Raw genomic sequence first — 19,462 nt, forward strand, 5'->3', positions numbered from 1 at the left:
TTTGTGTTTTGGTTTTGGGTTCGGTTCCGCGGCCGTGTTTTGGGTTCGACCGCGTTTTGGCAAAACCTCACCGAATTTTTTTTGTCGGATTCGGGTGTGTTTTGGATTCGGGTGTTTTTTTCAAAAAACCCTAAAAAACAGCTTAAATCATAGAATTTGGGGGTCATTTTGATCCCAAAGTATTATTAACCTCAAAAACCATAATTTACACTCATTTTCAGTCTATTCTGAATACCTCACACCTCACAATATTATTTTTAGTCCTAAAATTTGCACCGAGGTCGCTGTGTGAGTAAGATAAGCGACCCTAGTGGCCGACACAAACACCGGGCCCATCTAGGAGTGGCACTGCAGTGTCACGCAGGATGTCCCTTCCAAAAAACCCTCCCCAAACAGCACATGACGCAAAGAAAAAAAGAGGCGCAATGAGGTAGCTGTGTGAGTAAGATTAGCGACCCTAGTGGCCGACACAAACACCGGGCCCATCTAGGAGTGGCACTGCAGTGTCACGCAGGATGGCCCTTCCAAAAAACCCTCCCCAAACAGCACATGACGCAAAGAAAAAAAGAGGCGCAATGAGGTAGCTGTGTGAGTAAGATTAGCGACCCTAGTGGCCGACACAAACACCGGGCCCATCTAGGAGTGGCACTGCAGTGTCACGCAGGATGTCCCTTCCAAAAAACCCTCCCCAAACAGCACATGACGCAAAGAAAAAAAGAGGCGCAATGAGGTAGCTGTGTGAGTAAGATTAGCGACCCTAGTGGCCGACACAAACACCGGGCCCATCTAGGAGTGGCACTGCAGTGTCACGCAGGATGTCCCTTCCAAAAAACCCTCCCCAAACAGCACATGACGCAAAGAAAAAAAGAGGCGCAATGAGGTAGCTGACTGTGTGAGTAAGATTAGCGACCCTAGTGGCCGACACAAACACCGGGCCCATTTAGGAGTGGCACTGCAGTGTCACGCAGGATGTCCCTTCCAAAAAACCCTCCCCAATCAGCACATGATGCAAAGAAAAAGAAAAGAAAAAAGAGGTGCAAGATGGAATTGTCCTTGGGCCCTCCCACCCACCCTTATGTTGTATAAACAAAACAGGACATGCACACTTTAACCAACCCATCATTTCAGTGACAGGGTCTGCCACACGACTGTGACTGATATGACGGGTTGGTTTGGACCCCCCCCAAAAAAGAAGCAATTAATCTCTCCTTGCACAAACTGGCTCTACAGAGGCAAGATGTCCACCTCATCATCACCCTCCGATATATCACCGTGTACATCCCCCTCCTCACAGATTATCAATTCGTCCCCACTGGAATCCACCATCTCAGCTCCCTGTGTACTTTGTGGAGGCAATTGCTGCTGGTCAATGTCTCCGCGGAGGAATTGATTATAATTCATTTTAATGAACATCATCTTCTCCACATTTTCTGGATGTAACCTCGTACGCCGATTGCTGACAAGGTGAGCGGCGGCACTAAACACTCTTTCGGAGTACACACTTGTGGGAGGGCAACTTAGGTAGAATAAAGCCAGTTTGTGCAAGGGCCTCCAAATTGCCTCTTTTTCCTGCCAGTATAAGTACGGACTGTGTGACGTGCCTACTTGGATGCGGTCACTCATATAATCCTCCACCATTCTATCAATGTTGAGAGAATCATATGCAGTGACAGTAGACGACATGTCCGTAATCGTTGTCAGGTCCTTCAGTCCGGACCAGATGTCAGCATCAGCAGTCGCTCCAGACTGCCCTGCATCACCGCCAGCGGGTGGGCTCGGAATTCTGAGCCTTTTCCTCGCACCCCCAGTTGCGGGAGAATGTGAAGGAGGAGATGTTGACAGGTCGCGTTCCGCTTGACTTGACAATTTTGTCACCAGCAGGTCTTTCAACCCCAGCAGACTTGTGTCTGCCGGAAAGAGAGATCCAAGGTAGGCTTTAAATCTAGGATCGAGCACGGTGGCCAAAATGTAGTGCTCTGATTTCAACAGATTGACCACCCGTGAATCCTTGTTAAGCGAATTAAGGGCTCCATCCACAAGTCCCACATGCCTAGCGGAATCGCTCCGTGTTAGCTCCTCCTTCAATGTCTCCAGCTTCTTCTGCAAAAGCCTGATGAGGGGAATGACCTGACTCAGGCTGGCAGTGTCTGAACTGACTTCACGTGTGGCAAGTTCAAAGGGCATCAGAACCTTGCACAACGTTGAAATCATTCTCCACTGCGCTTGAGACAGGTGCATTCCACCTACTATATCGTGCTCAATTGTATAGGCTTGAATGGCCTTTTGCTGCTCCTCCAACCTCTGAAGCATATAGAGGGTTGAATTCCACCTCGTTACCACTTCTTGCTTCAGATGATGGCAGGGCAGGTTCAGTAGTTTTTGGTGGTGCTCCAGTCTTCTGTACGTGGTGCCTGTACGCCGAAAGTGTCCCGCAATTCTTCTGGCCACCGACAGCATCTCTTGCACGCCCCTGTCGTTTTTTAAAAAATTCTGCACCACCAAATTCAAGGTATGTGCAAAACATGGGACGTGCTGGAATTTGCCCATATTTAATGCACATGCAATATTGCTGGCGTTGTCCGATGCCACAAATCCACAGGAGAGTCCAATTGGGGTAAGCCATTCCGCGATGATCTTCCTCAGTTGCCGTAAGAGGTTTTCAGCTGTGTGCGTATTCTGGAAAGCGGTGATACAAAGCGTAGCCTGCCTAGGAAAGAGTTGGCGTTTGCGAGATGCTGCTACTGGTGCCGCCGCTGCTGTTCTTGCGGCGGGAGTCCATACATCTACCCAGTGGGCTGTCACAGTCATATAGTCCTGACCCTGTCCTGCTCCACTTGTCCACATGTCCGTGGTTAAGTGGACATTGGGTACAACTGCATTTTTTAGGACACTGGTGAGTCTTTTTCTGACGTCCGTGTACATTCTCGGTATCGCCTGCCTAGAGAAGTGGAACCTAGATGGTATTTGGTAACGGGGGCACACTGCCTCAATAAATTGTCTAGTTCCCTGTGAACTAACGGCGGATACCGGACGCACGTCTAACACCAACATAGTTGTCAAGGCCTCAGTTATCCGCTTTGCAGCAGGATGACTGCTGTGATATTTCATCTTCCTCGCAAAGGACTGTTGAACAGTCAATTGCTTACTGGAAGTAGTACAAGTGGGCTTACGACTTCCCCTCTGGGATGACCATCGACTCCCAGCAGCAACAACAGCAGCGCCAGCAGCAGTAGGCGTTACACGCAAGGATGCATCGGAGGAATCCCAGGCAGGAGAGGACTCGTCAGAATTGCCAGTGACATGGCCTGCAGGACTATTGGCATTCCTGGGGAAGGAGGAAATTGACACTGAGGGAGTTGGTGGGGTGGTTTGCGTGAGCTTGGTTACAAGAGGAAGGGATTTACTGGTCAGTGGACTGCTTCCGCTGTCACCCAAAGTTTTTGAACTTGTCACTGACTTATTATGAATGCGCTGCAGGTGACGTATAAGGGAGGATGTTCCGAGGTGGTTAACGTCCTTACCCCTACTTATTACAGCTTGACAAAGGGAACACACGGCTTGACACCTGTTGTCCGCATTTCTGGTGAAATACCTCCACACCGAAGAGCTGATTTTTTTGGTATTTTCACCTGGCATGTCAACGGCCATATTCCTCCCACAGACAACAGGTGTCTCCCCGGGTGCCTGACTTAAACAAACCACCTCACCATCAGAATCCTCCTGGTCAATTTCCTCCCCAGCGCCAGCAACACCCATATCCTCCTCATCCTGGTGTACTTCAACACTGACATCTTCAATCTGACTATCAGGAACTGGACTGCGGGTGCTCCTTCCAGCACTTGCAGGGGGCGTGCAAATGGTGGAAGGCGCATGCTCTTCACGTCCAGTGTTGGGAAGGTCAGGCATCGCAACCGACACAATTGGACTCTCCTTGTGGATTTGGGATTTCGAAGAATGCACAGTTCTTTGCTGTGCTACTTTTGCCAGCTTGAGTCTTTTCATTTTTCTAGCGAGAGGCTGAGTGCTTCCATCCTCATGTGAAGCTGAACCACTAGCCATGAACATAGGCCAGGGCCTCAGCCGTTCCTTGCCACTCCGTGTCGTAAATGGCATATTGGCAAGTTTACGCTTCTCCTCCGACAATTTTATTTTAGGTTTTGGAGTCCTTTTTTTTCTGATATTTGGTGTTTTGGATTTGACATGCTCTGTACTATGACATTGGGCATCGGCCTTGGCAGACGACGTTGCTGGCATTTCATCGTCTCGGCCATGACTAGTGGCAGCAGCTTCAGCACGAGGTGGAAGTGGATCTTGATCTTTCCCTAATTTTGGAACCTCAACATTTTTGTTCTCCATATTTTAATAGGCACAACTAAAAGGCACCTCAGGTAAACAATGGAGATGGATACTAGTATACAATTATGGACTGCCTGCCGAGTGCAGACACAGAGGTAGCCACAGCCGTGAACTACCGTACTGTACTGTGTCTGCTGCTAATATAGACTGGTTGATAAAGAGATGTCTATGTAACTATGTATGTATAAAGAAGAAAGAAAAAAAAACCACGGTTAGGTGGTATACAATTATGGACGGACTGCCTGCCGAGTGCAGACACAGAGGTAGCCACAGCCGTGAACTACCGTACTGTACTGTGTCTGCTGCTAATAATATAGACTGGTTGATAAAGAGATGTCGTAGTAGTATGTATGTATAAAGAAGAAAGAAAAAAAAAACACGGTTAGATGGTATACAATTATGGACGGACTGCCTGCCGAGTGCAGACACAGAGGTAGCCACAGCCGTGAACTACCGTACTGTACTGTGTCTGCTGCTAATATAGACTGGTTGATAAAGAGATGTCTATGTAACTATGTATGTATAAAGAAGAAAGAAAAAAAAACCACGGTTAGGTGGTATACAATTATGGACTGACTGCCTGCCGAGTGCAGACACAGAGGTAGCCACAGCCGTGAACTACCGTACTGTACTGTGTCTGCTGCTAATATAGACTGGTTGATAAAGAGATGTCTATGTAACTATGTATGTATAAAGAAGAAAGAAAAAAAACCACGGTTAGGTGGTATACAATTATGGACGGACTGCCTGCCGAGTGCAGACACAGAGGTAGCCACAGCCGTGAACTACCGTACTGTACTGTGTCTGCTGCTAATATAGACTGGTTGATAAAGAGATGTCTATGTAACTATGTATGTATAAAGAAGAAAGAAAAAAAAACCACGGTTAGGTGGTATACAATTATGGACGGACTGCCTGCCGAGTGCAGACACAGAGGTAGCCACAGCCGTGAACTACCGTACTGTACTGTGTCTGCTGCTAATATAGACTGGTTGATAAAGAGATGTCGTAGTAGTATGTATGTATAAAGAAGAAAAAAAAACCACGGTTAGGTGGTATACAATTATGGACGGACTGCCTGCCGAGTGCAGACACAGAGGTAGCCACAGCCGTGAACTACCGTACTGTGTCTGCTGCGACTGGATGATAAATGATATAAAAAATATATATATATCACTACTGCAGCCGGACAGGTATATATTATATATTATATAATGACGGACCTGCTGGACACTGTCTGTCAGCAGAATGAGTTTTATTTTTATAGAATAAAAAAAACAACAACACACAAGTGAAGTCACACGACGAGTGTTTAACTTTTTCAGGCAATCACAATATAAGTATACTACTAACTATACTGGTGGTCAGTGTGGTCAGGTCACTGGTCAGTCACACTGGCAGTGGCACTCCTGCAGCAAAAGTGTGCACTGTTTAATTTTAATATAATATTATGTACTCCTGGCTCCTGCTATAACTGGCACTGCAGTGCTCCCCAGTCTCCCCCACAATTATAAGCTGTGTGAGCTGAGCAGTCAGACAGATATATAATATATATAGATGATGCAGCACACTGGGCTGAGCCTGAGCAGTGCACACAGATATGGTATGTGACTGAGTCACTGTGTGTATCGCTTTTTTCAGGCAGAGAACGGATATATTAAATAAACTGCACTGTCTGGTGGTCACTCACTATATAATATTATGTACTCCTGGCTCCTGCTATAACCTATAACTGGCACTGCAGTGCTCCCCAGTCTCCCCCACAATTATAAGCTGTGTGAGCTGAGCAGTCAGACAGATATATAATATATATAGATGATGCAGCACACTGGGCTGAGCCTGAGCAGTGCACACAGATATGGTATGTGACTGAGTCACTGTGTGTATCGCTTTTTTCAGGCAGAGAACGGATATATTAAATAAACTGCACTGTCTGGTGGTCACTCACTAGTAAACTCTCTGCACTCTCTACACTTCTACAGTACTCCTCCTAGTCCTAAGCTCCAGTAAATCTCTCTCTCTTATAATCTAAATGGAGAGGACGCCAGCCACGTCCTCTCACTATCAATCTCAATGCACGTGTGAAAATGGCGGCGACGCGCGGCTCCTTATATAGAATCCGAGTCTCGCGAGAATCCGACAGCGTCATGATGACGTTCGGGCGCGCTCGGGTTAACCGAGCAAGGCGGGAGGATCCGAGTCTGCTCGGACCCGTGAAAAAAACCATGAAGTTCGGGCGGGTTCGGATTCAGAGAAACCGAACCCGCTCATCTCTAGTTAAAAGGTTGATTTAGTGTAAAAAGTATAAGATCTGGGCAAGAAAAATGGTTAACAGTTTAAATGTGTTTCAAAACCAAGTATAAAATATTCCAATGTACTGTAACAATAGTAAAAGAGCTACAGTATATCATTTTTTGCTGAGAATATTAAAGTCCCAGGTTCCCAAACTTTCTTGAATCATGGTGCCTAGATTATCAGTATTTTTCCATTGCACCCAAGGCCAAATTTTCTTATTGTAAAATTCTGCAAAATGTATTAATATAAGTAAATTGTGCTTATATGTCATTCTTAGGTTAATGTACTGTATGTAGTATTGGCAATGCTGCCATCAGGGGGGAACTGCAGGGATACCTGGAGAGCTGTATCAGGCTGTGCAACAACAGTGGGCTGGTGGTCAGGGAGGACTTATTAAAACAAGACCTCCTGTGCAAACGATTTCTGTGAATCATTCCTGCAGGTCCGCAATGCTCCACCTACAGTATATGTAAGGTCACAATGTGTGACATCACATAGGGGTGGAGCGGTGAGGCAGGGGTGGGGGCTAGGCCATGACTAATTTGTCAGTACCGGGCACCACAATTTCCGATGGCAGCCCTGGATATTGGACAGGGTTGCAAATCTGTTTATCCACATATTTTATTATTGACAGCTATCAGCTCTAGTTTTGCCTATCATATGGGTCATAAATAATTTGATTTGGTCATGGACCACAACCTGTGGCAGTCCTGCAAGTGTCCCACGACACCCTAGAGTGCCATACCACCCAAATCTAAATCTCTCTGCACATGTTACATCTGCCCCACCTGCAGTGCAACATGGTTTTGCCTTTTACTTTACTTACAAACATGAATCAAGCCCATTATTTCATAATAATATTATAATTAGAAATATCTTCATCAGCCATTGTTTAGTAGTACTGTACATTGCATGGATCTTTAGACAAACAAGTGGCCTTGTCTAAAAGATTTTATGATCTGACAAAACGTGTGGGGAACAAGTAATGCATAATATACAAGCGAACAATGGCAGGTAGTGGTGTGAAAGGTGTTTGTGGAAACTGATCTACAGTACATTGTGCCCCACTGGATTGGCTGTTTCATACTCCTCTCAGGTTGTGCATGCCCCTCCAACAAAAGCTTGCTGCTTTCATAACCTGGATTAGTGCGAACCACGGAACACATCCTACTCTGTACGTGAAGTCACTTATACCTGCCCGCAATAATTCTAAAGCTGGGTACACACGGGACGATCTACTGTAGCCAACTATTTTGGCTAGATAGGTCGTTGAACAATAATATCGTTCAGTGTGTACAGGCTAGATCGTTCACTAGGCACGCTCTTATGGGTAAACGTCAAAATCGTTGATAGGCTGTGCAGCAAGGTCAATTTTGGCTAGATCGTTCATGATCGTTCACTGTCTACACAGTGTGTATGAACGATGAACGATTTTGGCTAGATGATGTCATCTAGCCACTAAGAAAATATTTAAATTTGGAGCAAAAAAACATCTAGGCAAGATCTTTGGAAGACTGAAAGAAATGGATAGATTTTTCCATATGTACACTCTAGATCGTTGAGTCAGGAGCAGGGAGTTGAAAGTGGAAGATTTTATCTTTCGTTCTTTCAATCTTTCGGTTTTACCGTGTGTACACAGCTTTAGCTAGGCAGAGGATCGTTAATTGGGGCTGAAGCCCCAACCTCCTTACCATCACCGCAATTACATAAATGTACCAATGAGCGAGGGAAAATTGTGACTGTATTCTATTGGTGTTCATTATTTTTAAATTCTTTGAAAAAGACTTAGAAACTAATATTTCCAACGAATTAGAGCTTGAAGGTGCATAATATGGTCTATTAACTAATTGAGTAATTAGATAAAATATATAAATTTCCACATTAAGAGAAATGTGTTTCACCTTTTTATTTACACGTAGTAACATCATAGATTTAATTATGGAATGGAATGGACTGGTATATTAGTTAACCCCAGGAAATAGCTGTATAACAAGATTTAATTTTTGTAATTAATTATCTCAAATTGTTTACAAAGAGAGAAAAATGTGTTTTCTTTTGCTGATGTATGTTAGCAAGTATAAATATAAAATGATAGCACAAATATACTGTATATTGGGGAGGGAGTAGAGTTGAACATCTGCTGTCTAGCGCAGACTGCAGCAATGCACTTACTAAACTGTAATAAGGTTTGCAAAATTAAACCACATTCTTGAGTTTTAAACCAAGAACATGTGGTTGCTATGGAAAATCTAATAATGGTTTGTTTTGTGCTCACAGATTGTTACTTGCTTCTTTATATCTGTGCAATAATTTCTTCACAAGTGGAAATGAATTATTCATCCAAAATTAGATTTTTTTCTAATTACTTTAAACCTTGTATTTAGTGATGATGATAATATGACTTGCATATTATAGTACACGCAAAGAATGAAACTAAATCTTTATATATAAAAGGGAGAAATCTTCTGCTTTATGATACAAAATGTTGGTCACTGCAATAAAACTCCATGGATGTATTTCATACCCACAACAAAATGCCTGACAGTTGCCTCACTGCTCCTCAATGGTTACCCCAAATTATATCCATTGTCAGACTGAAGCAGGAAGGGCCCATCAGGGGAATGTAGTGGTAGGGGCCCATGCTTAAGGGATGTAGACAATTAATGCAGGGGGTTTGACCAATCCCCCCAGATGCTTGACCAGCCATTAAAGACCATTCAACTGACCCTTCAATAGAGTAACAATGTATCATTTGAGTGCACCGTCTGGAACCTAGCATTCGAGGAAGGGTTTGGGCAGTGGGGTCCACCAGGCAGTGGGGTCCACCAGGGATTTCCCCTGTGGGCCAGACCTAAAATGGTTGTATATGCCTACTTTTGAGGAGAGTTCCCATAGGGGAGATGCAGATGGCCATTGTGGGGAAGAAATGGATTAAATAGTGTTACTCTGGCCCTACCCCCTGTGTTGCAAAGTTACAAATTGGCATCACGCTGAGAGGGCACAGCTTTGATATGCCTGTCTTGTTGCATCATCACACCCCCGGTCCTGCCCATTTTACTAAGATATGGGCAGGATGTGGAAGGATGATCTGATCTCTACCTTTCTGGATGTTCCAGGTGAATAGACAAGTATGATCAAGGTGCAACCCACAAGTGTACATACGTAGGGCAGAGAGGTAGGATCTATGATGGGCACTGTGCACAAATGTAATCCTTAAAATCACTCTAGTATTAATTTAGTACCAACCCTTACAATTAAATTAACACTTTTGGTTTTATGACTTGTTATTGCTCAGTTTGGCCTTAGATTAATCATGAGGGGATCTAGCAATTTTGTGTGTGACACTTTTCATTACTCACTTTTCAGAAAATGAATTCCAGACTGCCAGCTCTGAGCTATTGCAGAACTCAAGATGTTTGCAGAGTGGTAATGGCAGTGCACCTTCCTGCAGAGCAAAGTGCATATTTTATAGGAGCAGCCTTTTTCTGCTCATTTCCCCATTTTGCTTACTTTTGCTTCTCTGCTTCTCTTCATCTTATTCCAGAATCACCTGCACATCAAGCCCAAAGCAGGTTTTACACTGTACAGTGAACTTTGTCTGTGTCATATATTTGGGAGAGTCCTATGTGGGAACTATCGATTTAAAGTTGGGATATTTTCACAAATGCTTGGCCTTTTAGGAGAGGATTTATACTGTAGCATGTAGTCAAAGCTGCAAGAACAGCTCTGTCAACTGTCCTGATTTTGGAAGACTGTACTTTCAGGATTTAGTGGTCTATTAACTAAGCCTTAGATGGAGAAAAAGTGGATGGAGATAAAGTACCAGCCAACCAGCTCCTAACTGTCATTTTTCAAACCCAGCCTGTGACAATGTAGTTAAGAGCTGATTGGCTGGTACTTTATCTCCGTCCACTTTATCTCCGTACAAAGCTTAGTAAATAGACTCCATAATACTGAATACAGGGATACAGTAGTTGGAAGATGGTTCTAACTTCAGACTGCTTTAAATGTGAAGGACAAGCCGTGCATACTGGTTGGGAATGGTTGGAATTCCGGCAGTCGACATACCGATCCTGGGATCCCAGCTGCCAGAATGCCGGCAGGGGGGCAAGTGCTACGAAACCCCTTGTGGACTCACTGTGCTGTGGGCTCGGTCGCACCCATCGCTCGCCACAGGTTCTATTCCCCCTCCATGTCGTGGACACCCAGGAGAGGGCATAGGTGTGGCGCTGCTGCTGGCATTCTGGCGGTCAGAATTTCAGCGTCGGGATTTTGACTGCTGGGATTTCAACCACTGGGATCCCGACTACATCCCCTTTTTTACATGTAATATTAAGCAGTGCGCTCACCAAGTTTCAGGCTTGGTGGCTTGCCACAGGTTCTATTCCCACTCTATAGGTGTCATGGACACCCACGAGTGGGAATAGTCCTGGGCACCCTGCCGGCATTCTGGTGGCCGGGATCTCGGTGTTGGCATGCTGACCACCAGGATCCCGACCACCAGGATCATAACTATATCCCGTGTATACCTGTGCCATCTGAGCCAGCGACTGTTCTTTACAGGGCATTATATACCTCATACACCAGAAATGGTCTTGTTGCCTACAATCTGATGCACAACTACAGCAATCCTGGTAAGCTATGACTTGCATTTTATGTTTTGTGCCTCTCTTTAATGGTGTAGTGTGTGTTAAGGTCAACATAGGTTTTTTTTTTTTTGGGGGGTGGGGGAGTTTGCCTCTTTTGATGTTTACGTAATGACCTGTATAGATTATCCCTTCTCTTAAAGCTTAAAGGTTGTGAATCTACATCTCAAGAAGAATGGGGGTGAAGGTTGGGGGGAGTGGTAGATAGCAACTGGTTGCTGGTAATAAAGAGTCCACTAAACCTGATAGCAATATAATTCTGAATCTTTAAACTGTTTAAAATGTTGATCCCTACTCTTGTTACATATACTTGCAAGTCTGTTGTAAAAACTGCTACCAACAGGAACAATTCAAACCCACTGATCTTTTAGATAGCAGCACCAAAGAAAACAGGGGCGCATAATGCCCCTCTCATGTGCTACGCACCGCCGCTGTAATGCATGGGGGAGAATCGGTATCAGTGCACATAAAGTGCGCTGATATCACTTCTGCCCCATATCAATGCTTCATAGATCTACCCGCATGTTCCCAGTTTACCATCCTACCTAAAGGACACATCTGATGTCTCATCAATCTGATTGATTTCACATTACACTGGAATTATTTCATGTTCACTGACAAATTCTACATGCAAAGTAGGGAAACAGTAATACAGTAGGAGAAGCTTGTGCTCCTATGTATGCCAATTTATTCCTTGATTAGTGGGAATGTGAACATGTGTTTAAAGCAAGCAATGAAGAATTCACCAAACATGTTTTCTCCTTGCTCCTCAATATAGTAATGTTTTATGATTTGGAGTAGGTGGCGTGATGGTAAGTGTCTGATACAGTATTTAGTGAATGCACAATTAGGTCAATGTCCTGGTCAACCAATGTGTGTGATGCATTTCGCTGTGGCATCCCCACAACTTCCTCAGAAACATAAGATGGACTGTGTCTCTGGACTACTTAAATACTCTCTAGTTGATTGCTGTGTCAATGTCAATATATATAAGTGTGCGACTGAGTCTGACTTTGTATATGAAGTGCTACGATGCAGCCACTGCAGCATTTTTCCACACCATGTTCCATTGTACTACATATACAGACTCAGTTGTACACATATATACAAGTACAGTATTATTACATTAATCAGCATATCTGCTTGTGCATCCTGGTTGCATTGCATTGCAACTAAGATGCATTTTCTGGTAAAAAGATGTTAAAAAATAAAAAGACATTGAAAACCTCCACCTTAACACTAATTTCATAACACACAGCTGATTCGCCAATCTGTGTCTATGCCTGTGCGTTTCTAATTCGCATCTTACAGCCTGTCATTTAACACTAGAAATCCAATGAGCAGAGCTTCCTTCACCACTTTATATACATTGAATAAGGTAATAAGGTTTCAATTTATCCCATCATAATGTTTACATTGTTAATAAATCAGACAGAGCTATGGGGGTTATTCAGGTTGCATCGCTAAGTGATACGACTACAATAACCCCATTCCCGGTGCCAAATCGAACGCGCAGGCACCATCCTGTGCGTGTGAGGCCATCAAGTGTGATTGGAGCACAATGAGTGTGAACGCCTCATCCTGACTGACAGGCAGAAGCGTTCATAGGAGCGGGCTGGGGCAGCAATGGATTATTGCAAGGTAAACAGAGGAGGGTCGGCTAGTTTTTCGGGGTAGCTGCGTGGCATCACACGCAGCCGCTCCGATGTAAAAAATGGTGGTAGACGTCCTGCATACGCAGCCTAGCTGCGGATGCAGACGGTTGTCCACAGTTGCTGCGACCGCAATTAAATTACAGTCACAGCCGCTGGGCAGGCCTTGTCCTGCGATGGGTGGCCCCCAGCATGTGAAAGAAAGGATTTTTAGATTCTGCAATCCATACTGATTAACCCCCTATGTATTTTTAACAAATTCCAATATTGTTCATAACAATAAACTACATATATAACCCCTATAGTATCAGGGAAGGATATTATGATTAAATGGAAATATTAGTATATTAAGCTTATATATCTATGATGATGATGATGATGATGATGATATTATTATTATTATTATTATCATCATCCTCTCAAGTCTTTGGAGACTTGAGAGGATGAAGGGGATCTTATCGATCTGTCACATGAACCCAGAAGTCGTCAATGAAAAGGATAATAGACCCAAAATAGAGAACAGGAAGAAAACAAGGATTAGAGATGAATAAATACTCCCTACATATAATGTGTAGTGATGTGCACCGGAAATTTTTCGGGTTTTGTGTTCTGGTTTTGGATTCGGTACCGCAGCCGTGTTTTGGATTCGGACGCGTTTTGGCAAAACCTCCCTGAAATTTTTTTGTCGGATTCGGGTGTGTTTTGGATTCGGGTGGGGTTTCTTTTACAAAAAACCCTCAAAAACAGCTTAAATCATAGAATTTGGGGGTCATTTTGATCCCATAGTATTATTAACCTTAATAACCATAAATTCCACTCATTTTCAGTCTATTCTGAACACCTCACAATATTATTTTTAGTCCTAAAATTTGCACCGAGGTCGCTGGATGACTAAGCTAAGCGACCCAAGTGGCCGACACAAACACCTGGCCCATCTAGGAGTGGCACTGCAGTGTCAGACAGGATGGCACTTCCAAAAATAGTCCCCAAACAGCACATGATGCAAAGAAAAAAAGAGGTGCAATGAGGTAGTTGTGTGACTAAGCTAAGCGACCCAAGTGGCCGACACAAACACCTGGCCCATCTAGGAGTGGCACTGCAGTCTCAGATAGGATGGCAGATTTAAAAAATAGTCCCCAAACAGCACATGATGCAAAGAAAAAATGAGGTGCACCAAGGTCGCTGGATGGCTAAGCTAAGCGACCCAAGTGGCCGACACAAACACCTGGCCCATCTAGGAGTGGCACTGCAGTGCCAGACAGGATGGCAGATTTAAAAAATAGTCCCCAAACAGCAAATGATGCAAAGAAAAAAAGAGGTGCACCAAGGTTGCTGGATGGCTAAGCTAAGCGACCCAAGTGGCTGACACAAACACATGGCCCATCTAGGAGTGGCACTGCAGTGTCAGACAGGATGGCAGATTTAAAAAATAGTCCCCAAGCAGCACATGATGCAAAGAAAAAAAGAGGTGCAAGATGGAAGCTGTGTGACTAAGCTAAGCGACACAAGTGGCCGACACAAACACCTGGCCCATCTAGGAGTGGCACCGCAGTGTCAGACAGGATGGCACTTCCAAAAATAGTCCCCAAACAGCACATGATGCAAAGAGAAAAAGAGGCGCAATGAGGTAGCTGTGTGACTAAGCTAAGCGACCCAAGTGGCCGACACAAACACCTGGCCCATCTAGGAGTGGCACTGCAGTGTCAGATAGGATGGCACTTCCAAAAATAGTCCCCAACAGCACATGATGCAAAGAAAAATTAAAGAAAAAAGAGGTGCAGGCATCGCAACCGACACAATTGGACTCTCCTTGGGGATTTGTGATTTAGAAGAACGCACAGTTCTTTGCTGTGCTTTTGCCATCTTAACTCTTAAGTTTTCTAGCAGGAGGATGAGTGCTTCCATCCTCATGTGAAGCTGAACCACTAGCCTTGAACATAGGCCAGGCCCTCAGCCGTTTCTTGTCACTCCGTGTCGTAAATGGCACATTGGCAAGTTTACGCTTCTCCTCAGACGATTTTGATTTAGATTTTTGGGTCATTTTACGAGCTTTATTTTTTTGGATTTTACATGCTCTCTACTATGACATTGGGCATCGGCCTTGGCAGACGACGTTGATGGCATTTCATCGTCTCGGCCATGACTAGTGGCAGCAGCTTCAGCACGAGGTGGAAGTGGATTTTGATCTTTCCCTATTTTACCCTCCACATTTTTGTTCTCCATTTTTTAATGTGTGGAATTATATGCCAGTAATATATCAATAGCAATGGCCTACTACTATATATACTGCGCACAACTGAAATGCACCACAGGTATGGATGGATAGTATACTTGACGACACAGAGGTAGGTAGAGCAGTAGCCTACTGTACCGTACTGCTATATAGTATATACTGGTGGTCAGCAAACTGTGCAAAACTGAAATGCACCACAGGTATGGATGGATAGTATACTTGACGACACAGAGGTAGGTAGAGCAGTGGACTACTGTACCGTACTGCTATATAGTATATACTGGTGGTCAGCAAACTATGCAAAACTGAAATGCACCACAGGTATGGATGGATAGTATACTTGACGACACAGAGGTAGGTAGAGCAGTGGACTACTGTACCGTACTGCTATATATTATATACTGGTGGTCAGCAAACTGTGCAAAACTGAAATGCACCACAGGTATGGATGGATAGTATACTTGACGACACAGAGGTAGGTAGAGCAGTGGCCTACTGTACCGTACTGCTATATATTATATACTGGTTGTCAGCAAACTGTGCAAAACTGAAATGCACCACAGGTATGGATGGATAGTATACTTGACGACACAGAGGTAGGTAGAGCAGTGGCCTTCTGTACCGTACTGCTATATATTATATACTGGTGGTCAGCAAACTGTGCAAAACTGATATGCACCACAGGTATGGATGGATAGTATACTTGACGACACAGAGGTAGGTAGAGCAGTGGACTACTGTACCGTACTGCTATATATTATATACTGGTGGTCAGCAAACTGTGCACAACTGAAATGCACCACATGTATGGATGGATAGTATACTTGACGACACAGAGGTAGGTAGAGCAGTGGCCTAGTGTACCGTACTGCTATGTATTATATACTGGTGGTCAGCAAACTGCGCACAACTGAAATGCACCACAGGTATGGATGGATAGTATACTTGACGACACAGAGGTAGGTAGAGCAGTAGCCTACTGTACCGTACTGCTATATAGTATATACTGGTGGTCAGCAAACTGTGTAAAACTGAAATGCACCACAGGTATGGATGGATAGTATACTTGACGACACAGAGGTAGGTAAAGCGGTGGACTACTGTACTATACTGCTATATATTATATACTGGTGGTCAGCAAACTGTGCAAAACTGAAATGCACCACAGGTATGGATGTATAGTATACTTGACGACACAGAGGTAGGTAGAGCAGTGGCCTAGTGTACCGTACTGCTATATATTATATACTGGTGGTCAGCAAACTGCGCACAACTGAAATGCACCACAGGTATGGATGGATAGTATACTCGACGACACAGAGGTAGGTAGAGCAGTAGCCTACTGTACCGTACTGCTATATAGTATATACTGGTGGTCAGCAAACTGTGCAAAACTGATATGCACCACAGGTATGGATGGATAGTATACTTGACGACACAGAGGTAGGTAGAGCAGTGGACTACTGTACCGTACTGCTATATATTATATACTGGTGGTCAGCAAACTGTGCACAACTGAATGCACCACAGGTATGGATGGATAGTATACTTGACGACACAGAGGTAGGTAGAGCAGTGGCCTAGTGTACCGTACTGCTATATATTATATACTGGTGGTCAGCAAACTGTGCAAAACTGAAATGCACCACAGGTATGGATGGATAGTATACTTGACGACACAGAGGTAGGTAGAGCAGTGGACTACTGTACCATACTGCTATATATATAGTTATACTGGTGGTCAGCAAACTGTGCAAAACTGAAATGCACCACAGGTATGGATGTATAGTATACTTGACGACACAGAGTTAGGTAGAGCAGTGGCCTTCTGTACCGTACTGCTATATAGTATATACTGGTGTTCAGCAAACTGTGCAAAACTGAAATGCACCACAGGTATGGATGGATAGTATACTTGACGACACAGAGGTAGGTAGAGCAGTGGACTACTGTACCGTACTGCTATATATATAGTTATACTGGTGGTCAGCAAAATTCTGCACTGTCCTCCTACTATATACTACAATGCAGCACAGATATGGAGCATTTTTCAGGCAGAGAACGTATAATACTGGTGGTCACTGGTCACTGGTCAGCAAAACTCTGCACTGTCCTCCTACTATATAATACTGCTGGTCCCCAGTCCCCACAATAAAGCAATTAGCACACTGAGCACAGATATTTCCAGCACACTGAGCACAGTCAGATATGGAGTGTTTTCAGGCAGAGAACGTAGATATTTGCACTTGCAGCACACTGAGCACAGATATTTGCAGCACACTGAGCACAGATATTTGCAGCGCAATTTGCAGCCCACTGAACATAGAAACTGAGAGGACACCAGCCATGTCCTCTCACGATCATCTCCAATGCACGCAGGGCCGGACTGGGACTAAAAATAGGCCCTGGCATTTTTTAAGCACACAGGCCCACCTCTGTGACTCCTCCCCTTACTATTGCTGACTCCTCCCACTTATTAGTCTATGTTCTTACAAATATAATTAATATTCTAACAACATACAGGCGTACATCATTCTCTATTAAAATATACACAACCAGTGGTTGAAGTGGAAATTTTTAAGTGGGGGTATGGAAATGTGAGGCTTGTAATTAAGCGTGCGCCGAAGGCGCGCGCGCTCTGGAAAAGGGGGCGTGGCCACTCAAAGGGGGTGTGGTCACTCAAAAGGGGGTGTGGTCTTCAGTGTCATTTACCACACCATACACCCCTTATACGCATTATGCACCACAATAGTAGGACCCCTTATACTATCTAGTACTGCTGCCCCTTTCACATTATACCACACAGTATGAGACAAAATTCACATTACAGCACCCGGTATGAGTCGAAATTTACATTATATGCCCCCGATAGTGCAGTGCCAGGTATACAAATGCCCCCACAGTGCCAGGTATACAGATGCCCCCACAGTGCCAGGTATACAGATGCCCCCACAGTGCCAGGTAAACAATTGCCCCCACAGTGCCAGGTAAACAATTGCCCCCACAGTGCCAGGTAAACAATTGCCCCCACAGTGCCAGGTACACAAATGCCCCCACAGTGCCAGATCCACAAATGCCCCCCACAGTGCCAGGTATACAAATGCCCCCACAGTGCCATGTATACAAATGCCCCCACAGTGCCAGATCCACAAATGCCCCCACAGTGCCAGGTATACAAATGCCCCCACAGTGCCAGGTATACAGATGCCCCCACAGTGCCAGGTATACAGATGACCCCACAGTGCCAGGTATACAAATGCCCCCACAGTGCCAGGTAACCAATTGCCCCCACAGTGCCAGGTAAACAATTGCCCCCACAGTGCCAGATCCACAAATGCCTCTCACAGTGCCAGGTATACAAATGCCCCACAGTGCCAGCCAATTGCCCCCACAGTGCCAGGTATACAATTGCCCCACAGTGCCAGCCAATTGCCCCCACAGTGCCAGGTATACAATTGCCCCCACAGCAGCCAGTGCTGCAGCTGCTTACCGCTGCTGCACTGCTGCTGCTGCTGCTGCTGCTGCTCCTCCTCCTCCGGGCTGTGAGGGACGGGGGTGAGAACGCCGGGCACCCGCCAGCACGGCTGTGTCTGGCGCGGCAGCGTATAGCGTTCAAACCAGCCGCCGGTTCGTGAGCCAATCAGAGCTCGCGGACCGGCGGCTTCTGATTGGCTGCCGGTCCGCGAGCTCTGGTTGGCTCACGAACCGGCGGCTGCTTTGAAGTCCGCTATACGCGCCGCGCCAGACACAGCCGTGCTGGCGGGCGCCCGGCGTTCTGACCCCCGTCCCTCACAGCTCTCCAAGCCTGACAGCTGAGACGCGCTGCCGCCGGACTGAGCGGCAGCGCGTCTCAGTGACCGCTGGACCGGCCCACGTGGCCATCGGCCCTTCTGGCATCTGCCAGAAGTGCCAGATGGCCAGTCCGGCCCTGAATGCACGAGTGAAAAATGGCGGCGACGCGCGGCTCCTTATATAGAATACGAATCTCGCGAGAATCCGACCGCGGGATGATGACGTTCGGGCGCGCTCGGGTTAACCGAGCAAGGCGGGAGGATCCGAGTCTGCCTCGGACCCGTGTAAAATGGGTGAAGTTGGGGGGTGTTCGGATCCCGAGTATCCGAACCCGCTCATCACTAATAATGTGCATCAACCCCTAAGTAATTCAGGGACGCAGTCCATCATATACTACTGAGGAAATCTAGCCCAAGGGTTGCCCACAGGACTGGGTACCAGTGGGAGGCAGTATGTCTGCCTGACAAGTGGAGTGAGCATGTGCAGAC

At 45.4% G+C, this 19,462-nt stretch overlaps 1 protein-coding gene across 1 annotated transcript in view; it reads left to right on the forward strand.

Annotated features, from left to right (window-relative positions):
- GALNT17 (polypeptide N-acetylgalactosaminyltransferase 17) overlaps nt 1-19,462 on the forward strand; it is a 673,198-nt gene that overhangs the window by 413,046 nt on the left and 240,690 nt on the right. The window lies entirely within an intron of this gene.

This window comes from Pseudophryne corroboree, chromosome 2, assembly GCF_028390025.1.
Source record: "Pseudophryne corroboree isolate aPseCor3 chromosome 2, aPseCor3.hap2, whole genome shotgun sequence".
Lineage (NCBI taxonomy): Eukaryota > Metazoa > Chordata > Amphibia > Anura > Myobatrachidae > Pseudophryne > Pseudophryne corroboree.